Below are 25,751 nucleotides of genomic sequence, written 5' to 3' on the forward strand. Positions count from 1 at the left end.
AATGGAATATTTTCCTCATCTCCAAGATATAAACCGTCCTTTAAAAACACAGCACTTAAATAATATTTTATAATCCAAATTACGGTAGCACTTCCTGTAATTAACAGCAACGTGTTAATTAAACATTGATTAGCCACTAATTAGTCTAACAATTAGTCACCTGGAGGAGGCAAAGCAAAATACTGGGGCTGCCAAGTTAGGGGAGGGAGAAGGCAAATAATGAAAGATTAGAGGCAGATCTAAATTCCATTTCCACTTCCCCCTGGGCCAAATGTTTCTGATTATTTTGGTCCATTACAAATGATGCCCTCAATATGAATTTTTCTAATCGTGGTGAGTCTGATGGAGTCCCAGGTGAGTGATGCAAGGAAGATTGCCTTGATTCACTGTTTCATCAGATTTCCACTTGTTAATTCAACTAAAGAGCCGTTCCCCACTTGCAGAAGAATTAGTCTCTGTCTCCGTAATGAAGCCATCTGGGAGGGAGTTTCGTGCACACACGTGTACATGCAATTTTACAATGGGAACGTCACAGAGTGCACAGAAAAGAGACAACATTTAACTTTGTGGCCAGAGATGGTTCCTGCAGCCTGAGCCTTGCCAGGAGGAAGACATAGACTTGAGCTTCGGCTTCACGCCTGTATGAAACATGGCCACTATCCTCCAGGATGGGCAAATGGTCCTGCTGTGGTGGGGGGAGGGGAGCGCTGCAATATGAATAGTGGGGTGGAGAGATAGGAAGGGGAGCTTCAGTGAGTGGCTGCAGGCTGGGGAGGGGCACCCCAACAGTTCCAATTGCTGTTCTCAGGGGCTGGTGCCCAGTGCCCTCCACCCCAGCAGCACGGTGCCCGATCCCAGCAGCTGGCACAGGTGCTCCTACTGTGCCCTAGACTAGGTGTCTTCAACAGGAGCTGGAGAGGCTGGAAGGCAGGACTGGGTTGGGCAGCGGAGTCACAAGTGGCCACCTCCCCCAGCCAGCTGGGGACAGACACTCAGTCACCCCCGTGCTGCCCCTGTGCTAGCCCCAGCCGGGGCGAGGCAGCCATTACAGCTGGCCGGGTGGAAGGTGGCGGCAAAAGGAGAGCGCTTCCGGCCTGCCCCTGCTCCCCAGCGGACAGGCGATCTTCTCTGATGCAACGGCTGCGCCAATCCCTCCTCCAGGTCCTGCTTTCACCTCCGCCTGCTCCCGGCACACCTGGGAGGTGGGGGAAACGTAGTCAGGTCCCTCTCTTGCTTCCACAGGATAGCGGGGGAGGGGGTGTTGTGTGTGTAAAGACACATCATCCCCCGCCCAATATGTCCATGGGGGGGCACTAGCCCCCCCCCATCCCTGTAGTTCTGCCTCCCCTGTTCCCTCCTGCTCTAACAGCTCTGCCTCGCTGCTGGGAGACCATGGATCTGAGCCAGTGGGTTCTGGGGACACAGGTGCTGTTCTAGGGCCCCGCCTGCAGTGAAGACAGAGCGTTCCATCGGGGAGACAATGGCGAGGGCCCGTGGCTCTCGGGCAGGCCCAGTGCACTTCAGAAAGAAAATAAGCCAAGCCAAACTTGCGTCCCTCTCTCTCAAAGCAGGCAAAGAGGGCAGCCGACACTCACTGCAGGTAACAGGACTCTGCTGCAGCTACACACGTCCTTCTCTTGCTCCCTTCTAGGGATTAACATCACTTTGGGAGCTTTGACATGGAAATCTGCTTCCTTCTGTTTTCTGCCAACAAACCCCACGTCCTGCATGAGACCCTAGGGCTGGTCACAAGTGCTGAGGCCCCTGGCTCCGGTGTGTTATTGCACAGCTCATGGAGAAGAATTCACCTGCTTGTCATGTTTTCTCCTACAGGCCCTGAAGGAGAAATACGTTGCTGTGTTTGTGTTACTGACCTAACCTGAGCAGGCTCCTCAGCTGTGGATGGAGGCAGACGATGTGACGTGAGCGTGCGCTGTATTATCAAGTTCATTTTCTCTTAGAAAGTGGCACTTGGTGCCCAGTCCTGCATTTCTAGGGCACCCAAATCTCCCCTGGCCTTTGGATTTACAAGACATGTAAGATCAGGGGGCCAGGGATGATCCCACATGCAATTCCCCCACATGCTGACGGGCAGCAGCAGCAGCTTTTCTACATGCTAGATTCCAAACCTAGTTCACCCTGGGCAGGCTGTAAGAACAATGTGTTCCTAGGATGTTTACTGGATGAATGTGTCTAAACTCTGCTGGCTTTGCGGGAGCTGCCTGTCCCTCGCTCAGTCATTTAGCAGGGCATCACCATTACGGGGACATTTATTATCCTGTCATTCCCTTTTGTGCACTAATCCTATTTACCTATGTTACTTATGCCTCAGGCAAGCTGGAAGGAAAGGTTATTACACTGCTTATGGCAGAACACACCTCCCTGCTCGCTGCAGCCTGGTGCGCTTGCTCAGGTATGCCTGCTGGGAAGCCCTCCTGCAACTCCTCTGCCATGCCCCTTGGTGGGGCAGGGGAGGGGAAAGGGGCTCAAGCCCCCAAGCAAACTCAAGGCCTGTCCTCATCTCAGCTTCCCCTGTGACAGATGTGGGGTGATGTGGGCCACTGCTGTGGATACATTCCAGTGGCGTGTGCCCAGCCATTAGTGAAATCCTCATGGGCATTCTCTGCCCGCCAGCCTGCTGCCCTTTCTTGGTCAGCCGCTCAGCCACGCCCATGAAGTGGCTCCAGAACTAACTTCAGTTCTTGGTAATTGTCTCCCTGCCCCCGGCCCCCTTTTAAATTCAGGGTTGCTGTTTTTGGGGTTTTTTTGGTGGGGGGGATGAAAAATAAGGCCTATAATGAGAATGGGGGTGCAGGTTTCTCTGTGAAATGTGGGTGGCCCCTCTGCAATTGACAGTGTGGAGGTTGCACAACCCTGAACACAGCCTGGAGCAGCCAGGAGCCTGCCGCCCCATGGCACTGAGTCTGACTTCACTTCTGAGTACCCGTCTAGCAGCAGTTCTTAGCTCTGAAACTGCAGCCATGCCTAAAGCGCGTCGCTTAGGCAGATCCTCCTGTGCTGGATACTGGGGGGAGGGGTAAGCCTTGTTCTCAGGGGCTGGGCAGAACAGCTGGCCTACATCCAGGGTAAAGGTACAGAAGTGACCAACGTCATCAGCAGCCAGCACAGACACAAGGAAAAGCTTGAGTGGATGCTGAGCCATAAGGCCCAAGGGGTTTCAGATGCAAGGGCTAGAGCCTGGATTGGTGGGTCTGGCTTGGTCTCCCTGTGAATGGGTGTGAGAGATAGAGACAGAAAAACAGGCAGAGGCCAGGAAGACAAGAAGGCAGAAAATTGGGAAGCTGCAGACACAGCCTGGAAGCCCGGTGTGTGGCCCGGGGAGAAGCCGAGAGAGGGGCTTTGGGTTGTGGTGCCCACTGGAAGAGGCGTAGAACTGTGAGCCAGACACTGTCTCCTGTAGTTTGGTTCCTCTTGTGTCCAGGGAAACAGGACTTTGCCCATTCTTTATAAACAAAGAAAATTGCATCAAAGAAATACCCGACTCCATCGTCAATTTCTCCTCCTACCTAGGACACACACTTAGACCCTGAATTTTTGACTAGCTGCTGGAGTCGAGAGGGGGACAATAAGAAATGACAGTCCGTGCGTGCCCTGCTGATCCGACCCTCTGAAAGGCCAGGTGTAACTGGCGGCTGTGGTTGTGATGAATGTGGGAATTTTGATCGTTGAGTGATGCCAGTGCATGCCTGCTTCCCTCTGTGCTTTGTACAGCTATGCATTGATTGCCAAGAGCAGGAGACGGGAGGGGTTTTGTCATGTAGCTGTCTGGGGTGATATGAATGAGTTAAGAGCTGGCTGGGACGAACTCGTATCAGTGGAAGACCCTACACAAAGAACAAGAAGCCCAAGGACTGACCACTGGGTACCTGTCGACAGGTAGGCTCCCAGCGGGCTGGGTTGAGCACACATGAACTCAACAGTGTTCTGCAGCAGGCGGTCAATGGGCAGAAGTGATAGGAGGCAGGGATGAAAACGGGGCTCACCGAGATACAGAGCTCTCATGGGACTGAGGAAAAGGGACAGAGAGAAAACCAGGATGGTTCCCACAGCAGCATGACTCACAAGAGCCCAGTATGGGTCATGTTTTCACCTTTGCTTGTCTGTGCTCGCCTCAGGACTTCCCAATGCCCTGCTCCAGTTCACTCTGTTTGGAAAAGGCTGCCTGGTGTCACTGCAAATACTCGGGGAGGAGCATCAATCCCTGAAGAGGATAAAAGTCTTTGCACAGGAGTCTAGCTCGGTTGATGTCACAGAGCAGAACTTGTGGGAAGAAACCGACATGCTGGAGACCAGAGGCTCAGTCTCCGAGGTGTTGAGGCCATGGATGTGTGGAACCCCTCTGGGGTCTGGCTCACTGACAGTACCTCCAAGAGACTGTTTAGAAGCTGGGGCATAGCCCCGAACCTGTGGATATGTGATGGTAAACACGTGGGACAGGGTGGGGCAGAACCGGAGAGGGAAGGGTACAGCTATAGGGGGACATGCACAAGCCTGAAGCAGTCAGCAGCCATGCCCACAACTCTCCACCCCTCCATCCACCACCAGGCTGGAGCCACGGCTCCACCAGATCCGTATAACTGGAACAAAATGCAGCAGGAGAACAACTCCTGTTTTCCTTAAGAGAGCTCGGGACATACAGTAGGGGAGCATGGAGGGTTAAATACTGTAGCTCCAGCCCTCAGCCTCCACATTCACTTGCAGAACTGCAGGTGTATTGATTGTTTCACACAACTCATCAGACTCAGATTGGTACAAATCAATGGGGTTAGGTCAGCAACCGAGGAGCTGAGTATGTGCCATCCACCTCCTCTGCCTGGGAACGGGATCCACTGAAAAGCCTCAGCAATCCTCCAAAGCTCCCACACGCTCCCGTGCACAACCCCCACAGCCTGGTTTGCATGATAAAGATAGAGCAGCAGACACCTCTGTGAAGAGACCCGCTGGGATTCGTAATCTTTTAGTGGGGGGTAGGACAGAGCCTGGCACAAACTGTCAGCTGTGGTCTGAAATTTAACACTTCCAAACAGCAGAGCCGCCGCCTTCTACAGCTGGCTAGACCCTATCATCCCAGCCAGTTCTGCAAGCTGAAAACCCCGGGGAGATCCCGGAGCCACAGATCAGGGATGTCGGGGCACAGGAAGTAGAACTCTGCATTGGCTACCTACACAGTCACAACTGCACACGTGCAAACGAAGTCCACAGACACTGTCCCAGAGACTCACAACATCTCCCCCACCACCCCCAGCAGGCCCATTGTCCAGCTGAACCAAGTGAGATTCGTGAGCAGCAGGAGCTCTGGCTGGTGCTGTTTCATGCTTTCCTACAAAGCAATCTGTTGCTGCTGGAGCTTCTGCCTTCCTTCGCCTTGGGCAGTCGCACAAAATGCAGCGAGCAAGATCCCTGGATGCTAATTTATTTAAGGAGCTGGGGCAGGTTTACCCGAGGCAGCAGCTTAGTGAGAGAAAAAGGAACAGCACTGCCTGAAACTCCGCTTCAGAAACTCACTCCTTCCCCGGGACCGGCCTTCTCCAGGTGCAGAGCCACCCGCACCTGCAGCTGCCAGCTCACGTCCCAGCATGCCCAGTGAGGAGTCAGCGCAGCCCGTGAGGCAGCTGGCCATGCTGTGTGCATCACAGGCCAGGGCTCTGCCTGGAGACCTGTGGGGCTGTGCCCAAGCCAGTCTGGACTGGGCTCGGCTGGGTGCGCCCAGGGATGTGCGGTTGAGCTGAGAGACTCCAGCAGGATATGGGCAACTAGGCAGAGTGGTTTTAAAAACCTGAACCAAAGATTTTAGGAAACTTCACCCTAAATAACAGCCAGCTCCTAGGTGCTTAGCCAGCCGCAGTGGGCAGCGTAAGAACTTGATGCGAACAGACCTGGGAACTGGGCAGCGTTGAAGGTGGGGCCGGCCCTAGATCTAATGGCAGCCCAGGCAAGGAGCGTCTTTGGTGCCCCCCCATTTGTTACACTTCGGGATCCCTGATTTGGTAATGCATTTATAGCCCATTTTATGGCTGTGCGGCACGATTTATCCCTGCCATACAAGAGGATCATTTTTTCCCTTTTGTTGCTAACAAAGTCAGGCCCCCGAGCCTGGCGACCCCCATGCCCGGCACCCCTGACAGGTGCCTGCCCCTACACCCGGCCTGGTGGGAGCGAACTGCCGTGCTGTTTATTGTAATATGGCTGAGAGCATGGGTGACTGGTCAACTTGCCGAGGGGCTGCTGGGGAGACACCTAGCGGGATGACAGTGCAGATCGAGGGGTCAAACGCGGGCGGGGAGAGGACAGATGGTGCAGGGACAAGTTGGCTCCCTGCTGGGGACCTTCATGAGCTGTTAAAGGTGGGGAATGCAGAGTTTGGAGCCAGAAGGCAGGGACCCTCTTCACCTGCCCCCCTGCCCCTTGAGCGAGCTCCTCCCCCTGCCTTTGGGGCTGCTGCAGGGCAATCTCCCTGGGCCACGGCCAGCAGGGCCAAATCTCTGCTCACTCGCATTGGTGTGAACCAAGCACGATGCTGGCGGCAGTCGAGGGCGTTACCCCCGGGTGAAGAGGGGACCCTGCCCAGCCGCTCTGCGGAGCTTTTCTGATGCCAGTCCAGCCTTAGCACAGCTGCATCCGCTCTCCTCACCCGTGCAAGGGCACTCTCAGCCCCGCACTGAAACCGAGCAGCTCTTCTCGGCTGGCATCTCTTGAGGGAGCAGGACCCTGAGACAGACAGTCCCCAGGGCCAGTGGGGAGAAGCCAGCACGCCAGGTCAGCCTGACCGACAGGGCAGACAGGTCAACGGGTGGGGGGGCCCCCCTTCTCTGTGTGAGCTGGAGCTGCCTGGGCAGACAGAGCAGGGCCGAGCTAAGGACAGAGCAGCCAGGCTGGAGGAGAGAGATAATAAACTATCTACAGATTTATAGACTAGAAAAACAAAATGAGAGTTAATGAGGAGGTTAAAGCAAGCAAACAGACACACAGATCAGTTACAATCTTCAATTCCAAAATAGAATATAAGCTTCTATATTAACCTTTAGGGCTAATCCAGGCTAAGCAGCTGGGGACAGGGATATAGGGAAATGCCAGTTGCAATGTCCCACAATAGTTTGTCTGGTATCGATGGACCTTTCCTTGGGAAGGGTGTAACACCTTCTGCTGAAGATCAGCCATTCCCATTAACTAACGACTCTCTCCTGTCTGGTGACTTGCCCAGGCAGAGAGGCTCAAAGTGCCACCACTCGAATAGTCCCTTACAACGTGGGATACCAATGCTGTGCAGGAGATTAAGGCCGGCAGCAACTCACAAGCATCCAATCAAGTCTAAACACCAAATACATTCTGATCGTTCTACCACTGCGCACACAGGGGAGCCACTCTGACTCCAGCGCTGTTTTTGTCAGTGTCAGCTGAGACACGGGGAGCTTGGCATGAGCTGGTGTCACTTAGGGCACCCCTCAGGGCTACCTTAAACTGCTCCAGTCTGTGCCCTGTGGTTCTATATCCCAGCAAGAGGTCGGCTCTGGCCATATCACCTCCTTCCCCTAGAACGCCCATGCTCCTGACTGCTTCAGCCCTCACCTAACCCTGAATGCCCACTGTGCCCAGGACACGTCCTTCCCTGGGGACACGAGGGGGCAGTGCCTGTCCTGTGACTTTTGTGCTAAGCTAGCTGGCATGAAGGGCCTGACCCTACGTTCCAGTTGCCCAGCATGAGGAAATCATTCCTGGGGTTCTCAAAGACACGGAGCGGGATTGGTTTCTCTAGCCTGACTCCTGCAGCGGCAGCGGCACACTGCCGAGTCTCTGAAGCCAAGAATCTATTGTGCAGGGCACCGTGGAGCAGGGGTGCAGCAGGCTCTCTAATGAGGAGCAGATGAAAGGCAGGTTCCCGTGAGGTCCAGCTTTAAAGAAGCTCCTCAGCATCACACGGGAACACGCAAGCTTCTTGTGGAAATGACAGCTCTTTTTACCAAGCACATCCTTCTGTCCATCATCAAACCTGGGTCCCTCCATTACCTGGCCCACCTTCTGTGAATGCCACACCTTTAAACTTGTAAACCTCTCAGTTCCTTTGTCATATGATGATGGAAGCACTAGAAGAAGATTACTGTGGGAGAATCTCCCAGCACCCACTATTCCTATCCCTTCCCCACCAGGCAAAATAGATTAGAGACAAAGGAAACAGGGGAGTAGGGAGAGCAGGGTTTGGAGTAAACCAATCCCCTTTCTCCATGCCCCCTGATCTCCCTGTATCCTGTCTCCACCTCCCTCTACTATAAAAACATACAGGGAACACAAATTGAATCCAATTACCAGCCTCTAGCAGGCAGCCGGCTCTTCTTTCGTAGGGACTTTCAGCAATTATAGGTTTAGTGGTGCAAAACATAGTTTAATAGCAGCCAAGGCTGGTGGGATTGATTTCTTGTTTTGTTTTAAGCACAGTTAATCTAATAGTTAATTTATTTAAATTGATAGGGCAGAGAAAAAATTACATTTCTATCTTCTCTCCATAGATTTCCCTCCAGCTGGTCACCCAGGCTGGCTAGAGGGCTGGGTTAAAGGCCCTAGCAGGCCTCGGAAATATCTGCTTTTATCAGGTTGCTATTCTTTCAATTCATTACTGCCATTTTAGCAAACAGCTAGCATAGATTTTGTGTTACAACAGCTCTTAATGTGTTAGCCATGCATCGACTGCTCTCTGTCTTCACCATTTACAGTAAATCCTTCCCTACAGAAAACCGAACCACCGAAACCAATCCAGAAACAATTGTTTTACAGCCTGCAACCAGCTTCAAACAGACACCCAGCAATCACCAGCAGCTGGGAGCTTGTTAACGCACTGCAGCACCAGCATGGGCCCTTGGCTTCGCTGCCTGAGCATTGCTGGAGCGGAGGCCTTGGCTTGCTGCAAAGAGTTTTTTCTGGCTAAGGGGCTTTAATTAGAAATGCTGATGGGGATTTGTGCAGTTTCTGTCTGAAGCCTGGGCGGAAGTTTGGTTGGGTTGAGGGTGATTTGCAAGTGAACCTGTTGGGGGGAGTGAGGTGTTAGGGGTTCTGCAGCTTTTGCTGTCATGCCAGCTCTCAGGCAGCATCTCTCTCTTTCTCTAGAATGTCCCAGTCCAGACAGGGCTGTGATCGATGGGCTCTGCTGAGACGCCTGCCAGTGAAAACAGGAGCAGTTTCCCATTGGGAGGGAGTAACACTAAGAAGGATTGATTGGGAAATTCGTCTTTCCACCTCTCACACTCCTGAGGTTGCAGCATCTAATCAGGGGAGGCATCCATGCAGATGATCTTTGCTGGGTTTACCCAGCGTGGAATGGAGGTGCTGCACACTGGAGCGTGCGGGCCAGGGTCTCACACACAGCCATGGCGGAGGGTTTCTGCTCTGCCATGTGGGACTCTTACTGGTCCAGGATCAGATTTTTGTCTTGAGTTTATGCCTTCTAGGGTAGGATTGTCTCAGACTTTTTAGTGCTACTTTCCTATACAAATCTCTGAACACCTCAGCTCTTAGTTGTCCCTGTCCTATTGTGGTTAGTGGGAGAGAATTATTGTCCTTCACCTGCACAGGTGGAAACTCAGACTCAGACTTTAAGGTCAGAAGGGACCATTATGATCATCTAGTCGGACCTCCTGCACAACGCAGGCTACAGAACCTCACCCACCCACTCCTGTAATAGACCCTGACCTATGACTGAGTTACTGAAGTCCTCAAATAATAGTTTAAAGACTTCAAAGTACAGAGAATCCACCAACAAGTGACCCATGCTGCAGAGGAAGCTGAAAAACCCCCGGGATCTCTGCCAATCTGCCCAGGGGGAAAATTTCTTCTCAACTCCAAATATGGCAATCAGCTAAACCCAGAGCATGTGGGCAAGACTCATCAGTCAGACACCCGGAAAGAATTCTCCGTAGTAACTCAGAACCCCCCCATCCAACATCCCATCACAGGCCATTGGGCGTATTTACCACTAGACGTCAAAGATCAGTTAATTACCAAATTAGGCTGTCCCATCATATCATCCCCTCCATAAACTTAGCAAGCTCAGTCTTGAAGCCAGCAAGGTGTTTTTCCCCCAGTTCTCCCCTTGGAAGGCTGGTCCACAACTTCACTCATTTGGTGGTTAAAAACCTTCATCTAATCTTGCTGGGGGCCAGTAACTGAGGCACTTCAAAGTGGAACAATGAGCTCAAGGTCAGAAAACCCAGTGGCAGAGCCAGGTCTAGAACCCAGCCATCCTGGGCCCCATTTCCCTCCTGTCTCCAACACACACCCACACCATGATGGGGGTCCACTCACTGCTAGTCTGGTGCCTCCTCCTGGCTGCTCTGGGGATTAGCTCCTCAGGTCACCACACCATCACTCCATCTCCTTTTGTGGTCTGCAGCACCCCTCACCCCAGGAACCGCAGTGTCTTCTTCATGACTCAGCCCCCCGGCCGGGTCACTCAGCATCCCCCCTTCCTGGGTATATCAAAGTCCTTCCTCCAGCAGCACTTTCCTGTTCACTGCCACAGGTGCCACTCCTTGAGTGGCTGGCAGGGGAACCCAGGCCTGCCCTCTACTCCTGGTTCCAGTCCAGAGACCTCCACCCAGCAGTTCTGACCTTTCCTTTCCTTTCCAAGCCCTCACTGCTCCTTCCCTGCACTGCTTCCTGTCACTGCTGGTTCCCTGGCTGTCTCTGGGAGTCCCAATGCTGAGCTTTCTTCCCACAGAGTGATTCTCTTTTCCCAGCAGCTGCTGCCCCTGTGTGTTCCCAACTTTCTGATGTTACAGGCCCCACCTAATCCTGCACAGCTGAACCTGCTTGCAATCAACTTCCTGCTCCTGCTCTTCTTCCAGGTGCAGCCTGTGGAGTGGATAGGCCTCCCTGGTCACCTTCACCCCTTCCAGTCCTGTGTGGGGTGGACATCCTGTCACTTACTCACTCACTCACTTTCATGATGCTTTAAATTTGGAAAGGTGGTGTTGCCTAGAGATTAAAGAGGGCACCTGTCCAGTGGATGCAGGGAGTGAATGTGGTTCCTTTTCCCACTTGTCTGGGGGCTCTGACTCTGAAGCCCCATGCCGTGTGCCTAGCCGTGCCTTTCAACTCCAGTGACCCAGGACATCCTGGCTGTGCTATAGGGAATGGTCATGTTTCTCCATCCGCGCTGCTAGGCAGCTGGCAGCCGCTAAGGTTGGAGTTCTCTTTGCTTTTGGTGGCTAGGGTGGGGATGGGCAGATGCGCCTGCTGCATTATTACTCCCAGCTCCCAGAGCCTGGACCTTTCCCTATAGCTGTGCTGTGATAAGCCCATTCAAGGAGGCCTCAGGCATGGAAGAAAGAGAGAACTATCCCACCGTGCCCGGTGCTCCTTTGTCAGAACAGGCAGCTCTGGGGCTGGCAGGCTGCTGAGAAAGAGGGAAGTCCTAATTTCTCAGCAGCACTTTCAGGGTCCCCTAGTTTAATCTTCCTACTCTCAAAAAAAGTGAGTTTTGGCAAAAATCTGTAGCCAAATAGCTTCAGGCTATGCAGGGGCTCACACCTATTATAGGGGGCCCAGAGGGCGATCCTGTTTGCCATTGCCACCTCATTAGTGGGATTCTGGAGGGGCTCTTCTGCAAAGCAGCCAGTTCCCTGGCCTGGTGTGACACCCGGGAAATAATTAACCTGCCCCAGACAAGCAGGAAATGCGTTGCCTGGCACTTGTTCAGATGGTCGCTAACTTGGAGGTAAGAGAAAAAATTGGATTTTGGTGCCTGCCAGATGCACCAAGCACAGTGGGAAAGTGAAAGTTGCAGCATCATTCCCAGCACAGGGGCTGGGGCAGCTCTGCTGAGAGGAAGCCTGTCCAGAGGGATTTGCAAACAATTCCTACTTAAACGTACAGGGTCAGTCTGGTCATTCTTCTGAGTCTTGGAAGGAATTTTTCCCTTTGAGTCGCATTCATGTGAGCAAGGGGAAAATTTACAAACTTGGACCATCCAGCAGGGCTAGAGGAACATGAATATCCCACAGCATCTAATTCCCAAGGTCCTTGGAAGGGGATGGGTGCTGGGGTGCCCCAGTCCTGATCCTTTTCTGTTTCAATGTTTCCAAGATCTGTATAGACTGGAGGCACTGCTAGCTATAGTGTAAGTGCAGGGGAGAAAGAATCCAGGTGCTGATCTCAAATGCTTTCACTTATGCCCCAGAGACATCACTCAGGTGGGACTTTTTTTGCCTATTTGTTTGTTTGATTGATTGATTTCCCTCTCAGTCAGCAGCACGATTTCACAGGTGTCCTGGCTTTAGGTGGCCAGGATTCTTTGTTAAATTAAAGGTTTTGTTTGTCTGGTACGTTCTTAGTCAACAACACAGCTGTGACTGTGTGAGTCTCTATGGTGAAAGCTAACAAGGAAATTCCAGAGCACTTCAAAGAGGGACTGGCCAGCCCAGGTCAGGTAGCACAATGGTGCAATGGTAATTAGCCAGGAATTTCTAGGCCAGAATCTTGCAGACAGGAGATCGGTGTGGGCAGAGCAAATCACTTTGCTGGAAGAGGGCAGAGCACATGTTCTATCAGCAGTGCTGACGGAGCTGCCCATCAGGATGTGAGCAGCACTAGCCCTTTTTCCCTGCTGGTGCCAGGCAGTGCGATGCATACAGATGTGCAGGAGGCAAAGGGGTAGGGGCACACAGAAGAAGGTTATTACTGCTCGCCAGAGGGCTTTACCATCTGTCTGTGGTTTTCCAACCAGGCTATACAAAATTGTTACCACATGAAATTAGACTCAAATGCAGGAACAGCAGCCATGAGAGGGACCCAGTTCTGGGCCCAGCAGCCTGCTCCAGCAGCATGAAGTCTAAGTAAAGGCATGTGATGGGGGGGCACGTGGCACAAGATCTGAAGGAGGGGAGAAGGAAGGGGATACATTGGCTCATGCAGGACAGGTGGGTGAGACACAGGCTCTTCAAGATGCTGGACATAAATGAGGTGGGAACTGCATTAACACGCCTCTTCCAGGAAGCTTCCCTTGGTAACATTGTTACCATGTAACAAAGTAGTAATTGGAGTTTCCCTCCTGCTGACATAACCCGGAGCAATAACTCCAGCATGTGGGGAGTGTGATCTGGGCACAAAACCTCACAGCCTTTCTGACGCTGGAGGTTTAGGCCAACTCTAGGCCTATGAACCAACTGAGAACCTCTCAGGCTTGATGCTGGGGGAACATTATTGAAATTCAGTTGTTAAAAGAGCTGTAAAATATGCAGTGTTTGGACTTTCCTAAGTGCTGGTGAATGGATGGCTGTAATGGCTGTATTTCTGTTAAGAGTAACATCTGTACAGGCGTGTGACATCACGCTCACACAGCTGGGACAGAGCCCAGGTTAACAAGAGCCATTAATCATTGCTGAATTTTGCCCATAGAAAGGGCTACACTCCTGGGGAAGTTAGTGTTCAGCTGATACCCATTAACAAGCAACATGTCCAGAGGAAACACCCTGATTCCCAATACAGGAGGTAGAAACCAGTTTACCGCCCCTCCTCTGCCCCCAACACCTTTTGCATCTGTGAGCCCTGCAGTCAGAACAGGGTTTTCAGAGAAAAGCGTCCTAGTGGAAGGAAACAAGGTTCTTTTTACCAGTCTGGATCCTAAGGAGCAAAGACTTTGTCAGTAAAGGGCTCCGAGCTGTCACAGCGAGGATAAGCCTCAGGGGCTGAACCTGTAAGTCTTTGTTACTCTGAACAGAAGTTTTCTACGATAATAACTAAGTTTGCCTTTGTCTGTGTCTTTAGTATTCTTAGCACTGTGAAAACACCTCTCGCTTCATTTTCATTTAATTAATAAAACTGCAACAAGTTTACGACAGGATGGGACTGAGCTCTGCCTTATTGGATAAAGGAGGGAGATCTAAGGAGGAATTAACCTGCAGTACGTATCTGGTCCTTTGGGAACCGAGGAATATGGGTTTTCTGTGATTTTTCAGTGAAAGGAGCCGAATATCACAGGGGTCTGCTTAGTTGGGGTCCAGAGGGACTGGGGCTTCCAAAGGGACGGTTTAAATTCTACATTAAGGCTGGGAAAAGCCTAGGGCATTAAGCGGTGCTAGTAGCTGGTGTGTCTGGAGTTGGAGTCACAGCTGGCACTGGGTTAACATCCCTGTTACTGAGCAGCCTGCCCTGAAGTACCAAGGGGGCGTGACAGCCTTCTCTGCCAAATGGGCTCCTGGAGCCGGTTTCCAGAGCAACCTTGCCTGTGCTGCATCCCAACCAGAGGAGGAGATGCTGCCCTGCAGTGAATGATCTCCCAGGGCCTTCCCAAATGTGAGCAGAGGGTTGGGTAATAACCTTCAGGACAGAGGAGAGTCCCCAAGCACAATTAGCCCTTGGCTGAAGGTGAACTCTGTAGGAAGAGCCCGGAGCTGGCGTTGGATGGATGATTTTTAAACTCTGCACTGTGGATGTTGGGTTATTTCTAATGCCTTGTGGAGACCTCACCCAAAAACTTCCTTCCCCTCATGCAAAGCTTTTGCAGTGCCACCCAGCCGTTGTCTGGCAACACTTCTCTAAATGGCACAAAATCCAGTCCAGGTTCTTCTCCTCTGTATCCTGCATGAATGGAAAGGCCGGCAAGGCTTGCACAGGTGTATCTATTAACCCGAATGCCAAGTGGAGGCATTGATCACTACACACATAACCTGGCTCTGCTTTGTCTCTCAGCATGAGGTCAGGGGTGTTGTGCTTCTCCCTTTCTTACTACGGGCCTGGTAAAGGAGGGGGTGTGGTGGGAGAAGTCCAGGCAGATCATCACACACATGCTTGACAGAAACTTTTCTAAGAGACATCTGTTTGCAGAATTAGAAAGGGTGAGTGCAGCTGGCCCCAGTCCCAGCTTGTACCCACAGGTGCCCCTGCGCGCCACCCGGTGCCCTGCGTCGTCGTCAGTGGAAGTTCTGCTGCTGTTGGTTAACGGCTCGGCAGCCCTTTCCCTTGCCTGGCCGCAGGTTTACTGTAACTGTTGGCACCAGGCCAGACTGATGGAGGATGCAGCTCATTATTTAATGACTGCTACCAACAGTCCCATGGCTCCTGCTGCAACTAGGTGGGAAAGCACTTTGTAGATTTGATTTTGTGATAAGGGGCATTAGAAAGGCAACGTGGTGCCTGTTTCCTAGGGTAATTAATGTCATCTGTATTGAACAGACGCAATAATTCGAGGGTTTTGGGTATGGATTAAGCAAAGAACAGATGAGAGCATCCCCATTGTCTTGGAGATTGGTTAATTTGATTGGGTGAAGCAGGCTCTCTCCTCCCCAGGATTGCTCTGCCCGTACATTTTTAATCTACCTACCTTGCACTCCAGCTGACCCCAGCTGCTTCCTTCACGTCCAGGTGATCAGCTATTAATTAGAGCAGGTGGAACTCAGAGTCAGAACGCCTGGGTTCTTGCCCAGCTCTGCCTTTGCCATGCCACGGGAGCCTGGCTCCCCCATAGCTACAGTGCAGATGATGACACCCACCTCTGTAAAGTGTCAGAGAACCTCTGATGAACTTGGTAGTTTCAGGCCTCATTAGAAACCGCCACAGCATTCTGCTCGGTGACTCACTCCATAGCTCAGTTTCCTCTTCTGATTGTCTTGCTTGTAAGGGCTGGAGTCCCAGGAAAGGCAGTGGTATTGTTCACTACTCCACCTGAGTAGGAGTGGCAGAACTGGTGTCTTAGCCTTTAGTGGAAAGGGGGGGTAACACCAGAGATTTTGCCTTCGGAGAGAATGGTGCAGATCTGCCCTGGCTCCAGTCCCACGTGTAAGGCGATGCTCCTCAGACACACAGCTCTGGACAGACAGTTTAGAAATCCTGCCGGTGGCATTCCTAGTTGCCTTGCCCCACGCTCCTATACGATGAAAACTGGGCTGCCGGTCAGAAGTGAAAGGAGCTTAATGATCGCTCTGCTCAGCCCCTATGGATAGCTAGCCCTCAAAACGCTTGGATATCAGCTAGTTTCTGTCAGCAGCTCTGGCCTGGCCTGGCGGGAGGGGTTGCAATTGAGGACTGATGTTTGGCAAAGCAGTTTGGGGCCCCAGGCTACACTAGCCAGCATGTTCCAGGTGCCCTGGCAAAGCTGTGGGGGGAGGACGTTTGCCTGTAACACAACAGATCCGCCACCTCGTCTTTGCCTGGCAGCGCTAAAGAATGCGGTTACTGGTCTCTGTCAAAGGGATCCCATTCGCAGAGCAGTTCCCCAGAGAGCCCAGGCCACATTAAGGGGGGCTTAGTCCAGAAAAGTTCAAGCTAAGGAAAGCGAGGCCGTCAGGAGCGGGCTAGTCTGCCAGTTCCATCTTCATGTCAACATCCCTGGGATGCACCCACAGCCCCTGCAGGATGCGATGACAGAACCTTCTCCAAGCCGTCCAGAGCGACGTCGGTTCGCTGTTTGGAGCCTGCTCAGCTGCTTGACACGTGTAGATTGCAAGTTTCATGTAATACAGGGCAGGGCACCTCAGCTTCTGGGGTGACAGGGACGAGGATTCCCAGTCCGAGAGGGCCCCGTTTCATCTTCTCAAAATGGCTTGGAAAGTGGCCAGCTGTGAGCTAGCATGAGAAACGTATTCATATTGGCCAGTGCGAAATACAAAACCTGCATGCAGCACCACAACGCCCACAGGTGGGGCTATCCCGCAGGTGGTGCCCCAGCGTGTCTCTCAGCGTATAAGGTTCCTTGTTCTCCCATGAGGGCACACACACACACACACACACACACACACGCGCACACACCAGCTTTGCTCACCTGGCTTAGGTTTACACTGAGGGAGCTCCCTGTCGCAGGTGCCAGTGAGATTCTGCAGGCCAGTGTTCACCCAACTGGTTAAACACTCAGCACAATTGTAGTGGGACACGGTTCTCCTGCATGTGTGTGTGCGGGGGAGGGGCTGGCAGAGCAGTGACAGAAAGGAGGGCGGGTGATGCTGGCAGAGTAGGGGTGCGTATAGGGAGGGAGCTGGGGGTCTGGCGGAGCTGAGACAAAGTCTCCCCTCCCCATCCAAGTCCTCATTCTCAGGCAGTCTCGCTCCCAGACTAACCATTCCTGGGCCACCTCTGCCACCATCACTGCTGCTTGCACCATGAGCTGCTGTTCCTGCCCAGATGCACCAAGGAAGGATTCCCTTTCCTTTCGCTCCCAGGGGTCGGGCATGCCCATGGGGGAGCTCAGTGAAGAGCAGTGGGAGGCATTAAAGCACAGCAGGTGCAACGTAATGCTGACCTACGGCACACTCTTGGATCCTTTCCCCGTATAGCTCCCCCAGTCACCGTAGTCCTGCCCTGCAGCCCCCTGCCGTTCCTGTCCTGTCCCTGCTCTGCCAAAGGGCTTGCTGCACGGTTCAGCATAGCAAAGGGACATATTTGGGGTAAGGATTCCCCTCCCCCCTGCATGAGAGTCACTTTGAATCGTCGGAGAGGGACTGAAAAATAAAGGTTCCGTGCAGCATTTATTCATGAGCCAGGCATTTTATTTAATGTGTCTTGCAATGGAGGATCAAAGACACAGAGCAGCACCTAATTAATTATTTTTCTCTTCTGTAACATTCCCTAGTTGAGCACTGAGTCCCAGAATCTAACAGCTTCTCTTTCAATGACTCTGCATAATGAGATGGATTTGGACTCCAGCAAATTTGTTCGGTTTTATGGAGTATTACAGAAAATGCTGTGAAATTAAGTCCTGGCTCTGCTATCACACCACGGCGATCAGAGCGCTTTTATGTATGGGACTAAGACTCCAGGATGGGAAAGTGAGTCCTCGCTGCAGTAATGTGGGGAAAGAGGAGAGGGAGGAGCTGCCCGATGAGGATGACAGGTTAGAGGGTTGTAATGAAGGAAACAAGAAAGGGTAGCAGAAAAAGAGAGATGAGAGCGAAGAGTCCTAGAAACCGGCCAGCAGGTGTGAATGGCAGCAGCCAGCCGGCTCTGAAGAGAGAGGCCGATTCTCCCCTGCCTGCCCCCTGCCCATCAGTCACAGCTGAGCAAAGGTGTGAGGATGCCACCCTGGGGTGAGTGAGCCGAGCACCCCGGCTTGCTATGCTGACTGGCATTGGGCCTCCTGGGCCTTACGCCTTGGTGGGGGTGTGTGTGTGTGTGTGTGTGTCACGCTCAGCAGGGAAGGTAAACCCTCCCCACCCGCAGTGTCACTGGCCCCCAGATCCCATTCTGGCGGGAGTCAGGCTGGATGGCCACAGCCAGGGCAGCCCGTTTGCTCCCCTCTCGTGAAGGGTCTGTGGGCTCATGTCGCTGGCTGATGTCTGAGGGGACGAGGCTCAGGACAGCCCTCAAGGCCTGCTGCGGTTTAAGTCGAAGTGGAGGCTCCAATTGGCCAAACAAGGAGCCCCCCCAGTGGGAGCCAAGGCTCAGAACCCCCACCCCCAGCAGTGGAAGGTGACACACTGGGGGTGCCCGTCCTCCCCACAGCTTCCTCCCTCCAAGCCTCCAGAGACACCAGACCCGGGGACCCAATGCCCAGCCAGAAGAAGGAACTAAGGCAGGCACGTGCTAGGCCATTGGGGGCCTGCCCCAGCATGGGCCCTTTACCCCAGCACCAGATCCACACCAGCACGACGCCGTACTGATCAGAACAAAGCAAGAGCCATTGGCTCTTTCCACGGCCCCTTGCTGACCTCACTAGATAGCTCCCAAGTCCCTGTCCCGACCACAAAACCCAGCCGTTTGTAACTGCACCTGCTGTGGTGCAATGGTGCTTTCTGCCTGTCCCCGGCGGGCAGCTGGGCTCCTGGCCTCTCATGCACAAGTAGCCGAAGCTCCAGGATCCAATGTCACGGCAACCCCGCGGCTGACGGGACGGGAGAGGAGGAAACATTTTATTCCCCCACCAGCTCCAGATCTGTGGCTCTACTCCAGCCCCCTCTTGTCTCAAGCTCATGGGCCAGCACGAGCCCACGGCTCTGCGGGTAACCTTTGACCTCGGCCTGGAAAACGGGACGGGCACGTGCTGGGAACATTGATCTCATCACGGCGGTAACACGTGCGGTCACAAGGTCTCAGCAGCAGGTATTTACAAATCCCAGTGAGTAATGGCAGTGAAAGGGATGGCCCCGGTTCCTGCTTCCCAAGCTGCCAGTTTCCTTCGTGTCCGGCTGGAACCTCACCTGTATCACCCACTGCTCCTGCTGCAGGGACTCTGCCAGCCTCTGGGCATTAGAGCAAAACAAGGACCGATTATGGGGGCCGAACCAGTGCCCAGCTCCAGGGCGATTTCCTTACCGGACTGTCCTCGTGCCAGCAGATCCTGCACTGGCCCCTAGCTGCCTGCAGCTCCTGAGCCCACTGGCTTGAATGAAGCAAAGAAAAGGCTTCCAAGGAACGTCACCAGCTCCAGAAGTCTCCCTCCAGCATGAAAGGCCCCTTCAACCCACAGGCTAGGGGGATTACAGCCGAACCACTCTGATCCCACAAACATCTAGCCACTGTGACGAAAGCTTAGCGAACCCTGCACTGACTGGGTACCTGGAGCGGTCTGCCAGGCTGAGAGCCCAGCCGTCCCCGCAGCCTCCCATTCGGTTGTGAGTCCCCCACGTTGGCGCACAAGCTCCTGCTGACCCAACCCCCCGGATTGTTCTATGCACCCTAATCAGCTAAGAGTGAGAAGACACCAGTACGCACAGCTGTGTCCATGCACAGCCCTCAGCAAGACCTAAATCCTGCTCTGAGCTACTCCCGGGGGAGTCCAGGGGCTCCTGTTGGGCACATGGGGTCAGTGAGGGCAGGGTTTGAACCGCTATTTGGAGCATGGCTGTTGCCAAGTGCCTTGCTCCTCCTAATCTACTGCCTGGCATGAAAATACGTACATCCCCCAGGGCTGCTACAGCTGAAACACCGTCTCCTGCAGGAGAAAGGAGGGTTAAAGGCAGTCAGCAAGGTGGAGACGAGTGCTGCATTAAAGATTCTGGGGGCCTTGTGCACTCTGGAAATTGGGGCACCCCACTTTTACTCAGATTCGGCCCTCATGAGAGAGGGGAGCTGGGCTACACCTGAGCAGCGGCGTGACCCTGTGCACCAGGTCGCACTGCCACCCACCCAAACCCACGGGTCAGGACCTCCCTGAGACGTGGCCCTGGGCAGCGCAGCAAGCGCACATGGGGTAATCGGGGCCTGGCCGAGTCCCCTCCTCCTGGGGCAGCGGAGCTGGGCTCTCGCCCTGGCAACACAGCGGGAAGGTGCAGGGGCTAGTCTCACCTCAGCCACAAGCCAAAGGAAATGCGTGACTAGCTGGTTGCACTGGCAGATGGCGGGGAAGGGGGGGATCAAAGGGGGGGGTCCCTTCCCCAGCACCCCTTGCTGTAAACAGTTCTCATGCACTTCGGGGCCCGACCTGCACCACATGCTTTAGCTACAGGGGGCTGTGCATGTCTTTGTTCCTCATAGCATCAGGCTTCCCCCCAAGCCTTTACCTGCTAGCAAAGCACAGGACAGGAACTCTCGGAGCTCTCAGACTCCGTGGCCCTTCCTTCTTCCTCTCTCTCTTTTAGCCAGACTCCATTTCCTTGTTGATTGGCTCATCACCTGGGACTTAATCAGTTATCTCGCCCCTTTGGTCAGGTGGGGCTGCTCACCAAGTGCAGCGAGTCAGCTTCAGGATACTTACATCCTGTCCCCTGAGTGGGGGGACAGAGAAACGTCACCTCCCCTGCTCTCCTGGAACCAGACATGGAGAGATCTCCCAACACTTCATCCAGCGCCTGCCCTGGCCTCTTCCCCTGCACCGGAGTCCTCCAGCTGCTCCTCCCCAATCCTTGCACTCTCCTCTTCCTGCTCGCACTCCTCCACCCTTTTGTCCACTCTCTCCTTCCTCTTACCCATCTCTCTTGCCCTCCCTTCTCCCCAAATTGATGTATTTTTCCCCTGGCAATTGTATGACCCATTTCCTTGCTTGACAGCAATTAAGCAAATGCTTCAGCTCCATGCCCCATCAGCATCACAAAAAGGAAAAGCAGGATAAAGAAAACTATCAAAACAGATATATTGGGGGGTGGACTATAGAGAGAAGCCTGAGTGAGGAGGCCGCTGTGTTCTGGGTCCTCCCCCTAGGGTTGAAAGCTGGGGATTCATCCTCACACACTCGCCCTGGCTCAATCTCCCATCCCTAAAAAAACCAAACCAAAGAAAAGGTGTGTGATTTCTAGACAATGCACGAAAAGCACCAAGCTAAATCCATCAATCACAGCAGCTCATTATCTGCCCAGAGCTCCCCAGAGCAGAGCGCTGGCTTCCTGTGCTCTTGTCCCGCTCCTGCTCAGACACACGCTCCGAAAGCCCCAGTCGCTTGCACAAAAATCAAATGGCCAAATAAAACAAAATTAAAAAGCCCTCCCCTGCTGGGAGGTAGGTGATTTGTTTGGTGCCTGACGGGCCCCGGTTCTCTGGGGAGCTGCACTGATGAATCGCACCTTTCCGTTTGCGGTGAACATCTTCACTTTCTCAGGCTTAAAGAAGCCTGACGTGTTCGATTGTGGCACTCAGCCCGCAGTGCCAGCCCGTCTGGGGGAAGTGGCGGCTGCCCACAGAGAACCCAGCCACCTAATGAGAACTGCTCCTGCATTAGCGCTGCGAGAGGCTCTCTGATGTACAAACCGCTGGGACCCGGAGCCCTGCGCTGAGGAAACTCAAACAGACACTTTTGAATTTCCATGACAACTGTAATAGGGTATTTGTCAGGTCTGGGAATGCCTGTGTGTGCAGGAATGTGAATGCCAAGCACCACGAGCTATCCCACCTCGTGGGGGTCTGTGTGAGGAGTGAGTGTGGGGACTTGTGCACAACCAGAACCAGCGCTGCTGCTCCCATTCCTTCTGTGTGCAACTGGCCTCTCCCTCACACCGCTTCCACGCCTGTAAAACACCACTGAGGTCCCTGCAGTTACTCCTGATTTACACAGGCATCTGTTGTGCCTTCTGCCTGTGCTTGGTGTGTGGTTCTGTTTGTGACTCGGAGGTGTGGGTGTGGCTACATAGGTGTGTGCATACAACCTAAGAGGCAAGGGTGGCTGTGTCTCCACCACTCACTTTCCAGTATAGGCTGCAGCCTGCCCAGTGGCCGAGGCCAGAGGAGGAGAATGATAAGAACTTGCACCTCTGGCCAGGAGAGAGTCCAGTGTATTTCCTTAGAGAACAGCTCTGCCCTGCTCCTTTAGCAGCTGGGCTGGCATGTGGTGCAGAGGGAGTTGCAGCTGAACCAGAAAATCAAATACTCCAGGTTCCTGGGAAGCAAGTGTGGAAGCTGAGGGGGTGGGGGCACATGGAGCAGGATGAGAAAGTGGGAGGGGAGTAGGGAGGTTCACTAGCCTGCTCCTGCTGAGGAGAGGAAAAGGCCTCAGAGCTCCCCTGCTCCTGGAGGTTTTGGGCAGACCCAAGCAATGTTTCAACACTGCCCTCTTCTGGATGGAATATCAGGCTTGGACAAGTGTGTCATAAACCCTTATACTGCTACAGCTCAGGAGAGTCTCCCTGCTCTCATGTGATGGGTGCTTTTGGAGGAGAAGCACCTGAGTTCTAGCCTCACTTATTACTGTGAAGTCCTTGATGGCTACAGATCCATTATGACTGGAGGCAGAGACTGAAATAACATGGGAGGCTGGTGGCCTGGGCTCCTGCCCCATATTTCCAGCCCGTACAGGAAGTCTCATGAAGGGGATTCCCAACTCAGGGACCCACAGGTCTCCCCTGCACAAAACCTCAGGCTCTTCTGACACTTGCCTCTCACTGCATCTGCCTTTGGCTCTGACAACTCAGCCCCCAGTCATGGGAACAGAGAAGGCTCAGCTCCGAGCAGGACTGGGTCCGCATACAACATTCACAGCGCAAACACTCCTCCTCTGCGTGGAGTGAGGTGCCCGCACCTCCTTTGTAAACCCTGGGCTTTAAAACAAACAGAAAGCCTGTGTCTTATTCTCTGCGAGCACAGCATGTTTAGCATCAGCTAGAGCATGGCTCCATGGGGGCCCCGTATAAAATCCATGCAAGTTCCCATCTCAATTCCTGTTGGCTCCCAGCAATTTGTTAGAGGAGTCCACCTGTCCTATGGCAGAGGGAGTGTCCCTGAGCTACTGGGAATGCTCCTGGGGCCTCCATAAACGTGTGCTGCAGTGGAGCAAGCCCGGTGATGCTTCCCCATGAGCTGTAGTGAGCAGGGGGGGCAGATTCTGGAATTCCCCGTTTCGGGAAGGGAGGAGGGTGGATGTCCTGGAGGATGCCAGGAACTAACTTCTGCTTGTTCTGAAGCAGAGACATTGGCTGTGTGCCTCTGTGTCACGTACCTGCGAGAGGCTGCAGGGATCACAGTGAAACCAACTGATAAATCTTGGCTAAAATCAGCTTCTTCTCTAATCCCTGGAGGAGCTTAAGCAGGAACTGAGCAGAGACCAGGACAATGTATCACCCAATTAAAAACAAAACAAAGGGGATGAAAGAGAGAGAGAGAGAGAGAAATCCAGGTGACAGCTAAAGAGCTTGGACACAGATGTGAATCCCAGGGCTGCCAACAGTGTCCATGAGCTATTAAGAGAAAAATCAAGACATGGACAGCATTCGGTTGGTCCAAGGTGAAAAATGGCTCAATTATTCCCTTTGCCAGAGCCAGAGCAGGACATTTCCCTCTGTTCCTGATCCATAACATCACGCTAGTTACGGGGCACAGCAGAGAGACAAAGATCCAAGAAGCTCTGCCAGGAAGCAGGGAACGCGCTAGCTAGAGATACAGTGAAACCCGTATGCACGCTCCTGGGCACACCCAGTCACATGCACAATCACACTCTGATCTGACTGGGAACCTGCCAGGAAAGCTGTAAAATTTCATTTGATGTTGGCAGTTATGGGAAGGCCCAGCAGCTAGCCAGCTCCAGCGTTTCAATGGACCACCGCTGTCTGGGTGATGGATGGTTCTGACCCTGATGTGTAATGGCTGATCCCCTGCTCTCCTCCCCCCAACACACACACTTGGCCTGGCTCTTATGCAACTCATGCCAGCTCAGTAAAGTTTGAGCAGTTCAACGCTGAAACTCTTGCAGGAGTGCATCCCACGCGTGGGGGGGGGGGGGGGGGGTGTTAATAGTCTGCTAGAGGGCCCGACAGATTTAGAGGGTGAGAAGAAAAGACTCATAGAAATGTAGGGCTGAAAGGGACCTCAACTGGTCATCCAGCCCAGTCCTCTGTACTGAGGCAAGACTAAGTATTATCTAGACCATCCCTAACAGGTGTTCATAGCCTCATAGACTCTAAAGTCAGAAGGGACCAATATGATCATCTAGTCTGACCTGCTGCACAATGCAGGCCACAGAACCTCACCCATCCACTCCTGTAATAGACCCTGACCTATGACTGAGTTAATAAAGTCCTCAAATCATGGTGTAAAGACCTTAAGGTACAGAGAATCCACCAGCAAGTGAGCCATGTCCCATGCTACAGAGAAAGGCGAAAAATCCCCAGAGCTTTTGCCAATCTGTTCTGGTGGAAAATTCCTTCCTGACCCCCAAATATGGCGATCAGATAAACCTGAGCATGTGGGCAAGACTCACCAGCCAGACACCCAAGAAAGAATTCTCTGTCATAACTCAGAACCCGCTTCATCTAACATCCCTTCGCAGGCCATTGGCATCTCTACCACCAGTAGTCAAAGATCAGTCAATTGCCAAACTAGGCTGTCCCATCAGACCATCCCCTCCATACATTTATCAAGTTCAGTTTTGAAGCCAGTTAGGTTTCTTGCCCCCACTGCACCCCTTGGGAGGCTATTCCAGAACTTCACTCCTCTGATGGTTAGAAACCTGCGTCTAATTTCAAGTCTAAACTTCCCAATGGCCAGTTTATATCCATTAGTTCTTGTGTCTACATTGGCGCTGAACTTAAATAATTCCTCTCCCTCCCTGGTATTTATCCCTCTGATGTATTTATAGAGAGCAATCATATCTCCCCTCAACCCTCTTTTGGTTAGGCTGAACAAGCCAAGTTCTCTGAGTTTCTTCTCATAAGGCAGGTTTTCCATTCCACGGATCATCCCAGTAGCCCTTCTCTGCACCTGTTCCAGTTTGAATTCAACCTTCTTAAACATGGGGGACCAGAACTGCACACAGTATTGCAGATGAGGTCTCATCAGCTCCTTATATAACGGTACTAACACCTCCCTATCTCTACTGCAAATACCTCGTCTGATGCATCCAAGGACCGCATTAGCACAGCCACATCACATTGGCGGCTCATAGTCATCCTGTGATCAACCAATACGCCCAGGTCCTTCTCCTCCTCTGTCACTTCCAACTGATGCGTCCCTAGCTTATGGCAGAAATTCTTGTTATTAGTCCCTAAATGCATGACCTTGCACTTTCCACTATTATAGTTCATCCTATTTCTATTACTCCAGTTTACAAAGTCATCCAGATCTTCCTGCATGATACCCCGATCCTTCTCTATATGGCAACACTTCCCAACTTTGTATCATCTGCAAACTTTATTAGCACATTCCCACTTTCTGTGCCAAGCTCCGTAATAAAAAGGTTAAATAAAATCGGTCCCAAAACCGATCCCTGAGGAACTCCACTAGTCACCTCCCTCCAGCCTGACAGTTCACCTTTCAGTATGACCCATTGTAGTCTCCCCTTTAACCAGTTCCTTATCCACCTTTCAATTTTCATATTAATCCCCATCTTTTCCAATTTAACTAATAATTCCCCGAGTGGAACCGTATCAAATGCCTTACTGAAATCTAGGTAAATTAGA

The 25,751-nt window shown here is 52.7% G+C and overlaps 1 long non-coding RNA gene across 1 annotated transcript; it reads right to left on the bottom strand.

Annotated features, from left to right (window-relative positions):
* Positions 1-211: 211 nt before the first annotated feature.
* On the bottom strand, positions 212-10,728 carry LOC137152824 (uncharacterized). Its single transcript, XR_010919614.1, has 2 exons — positions 10,312-10,728; positions 212-1,195 (listed from the first exon to the last, which is right to left on the bottom strand). It is a non-coding gene; the product is annotated as an uncharacterized lncRNA (long non-coding RNA).
* Positions 10,729-25,751: the final 15,023 nt, after the last annotated feature.

Source organism: Emydura macquarii, unplaced genomic scaffold (genome assembly GCF_026122565.2).
Source record: "Emydura macquarii macquarii isolate MOO-44397 ecotype Brisbane River unplaced genomic scaffold, CSIRO-AGI_Emac_v2 contig_1230, whole genome shotgun sequence".
Lineage (NCBI taxonomy): Eukaryota > Metazoa > Chordata > Testudines > Chelidae > Emydura > Emydura macquarii.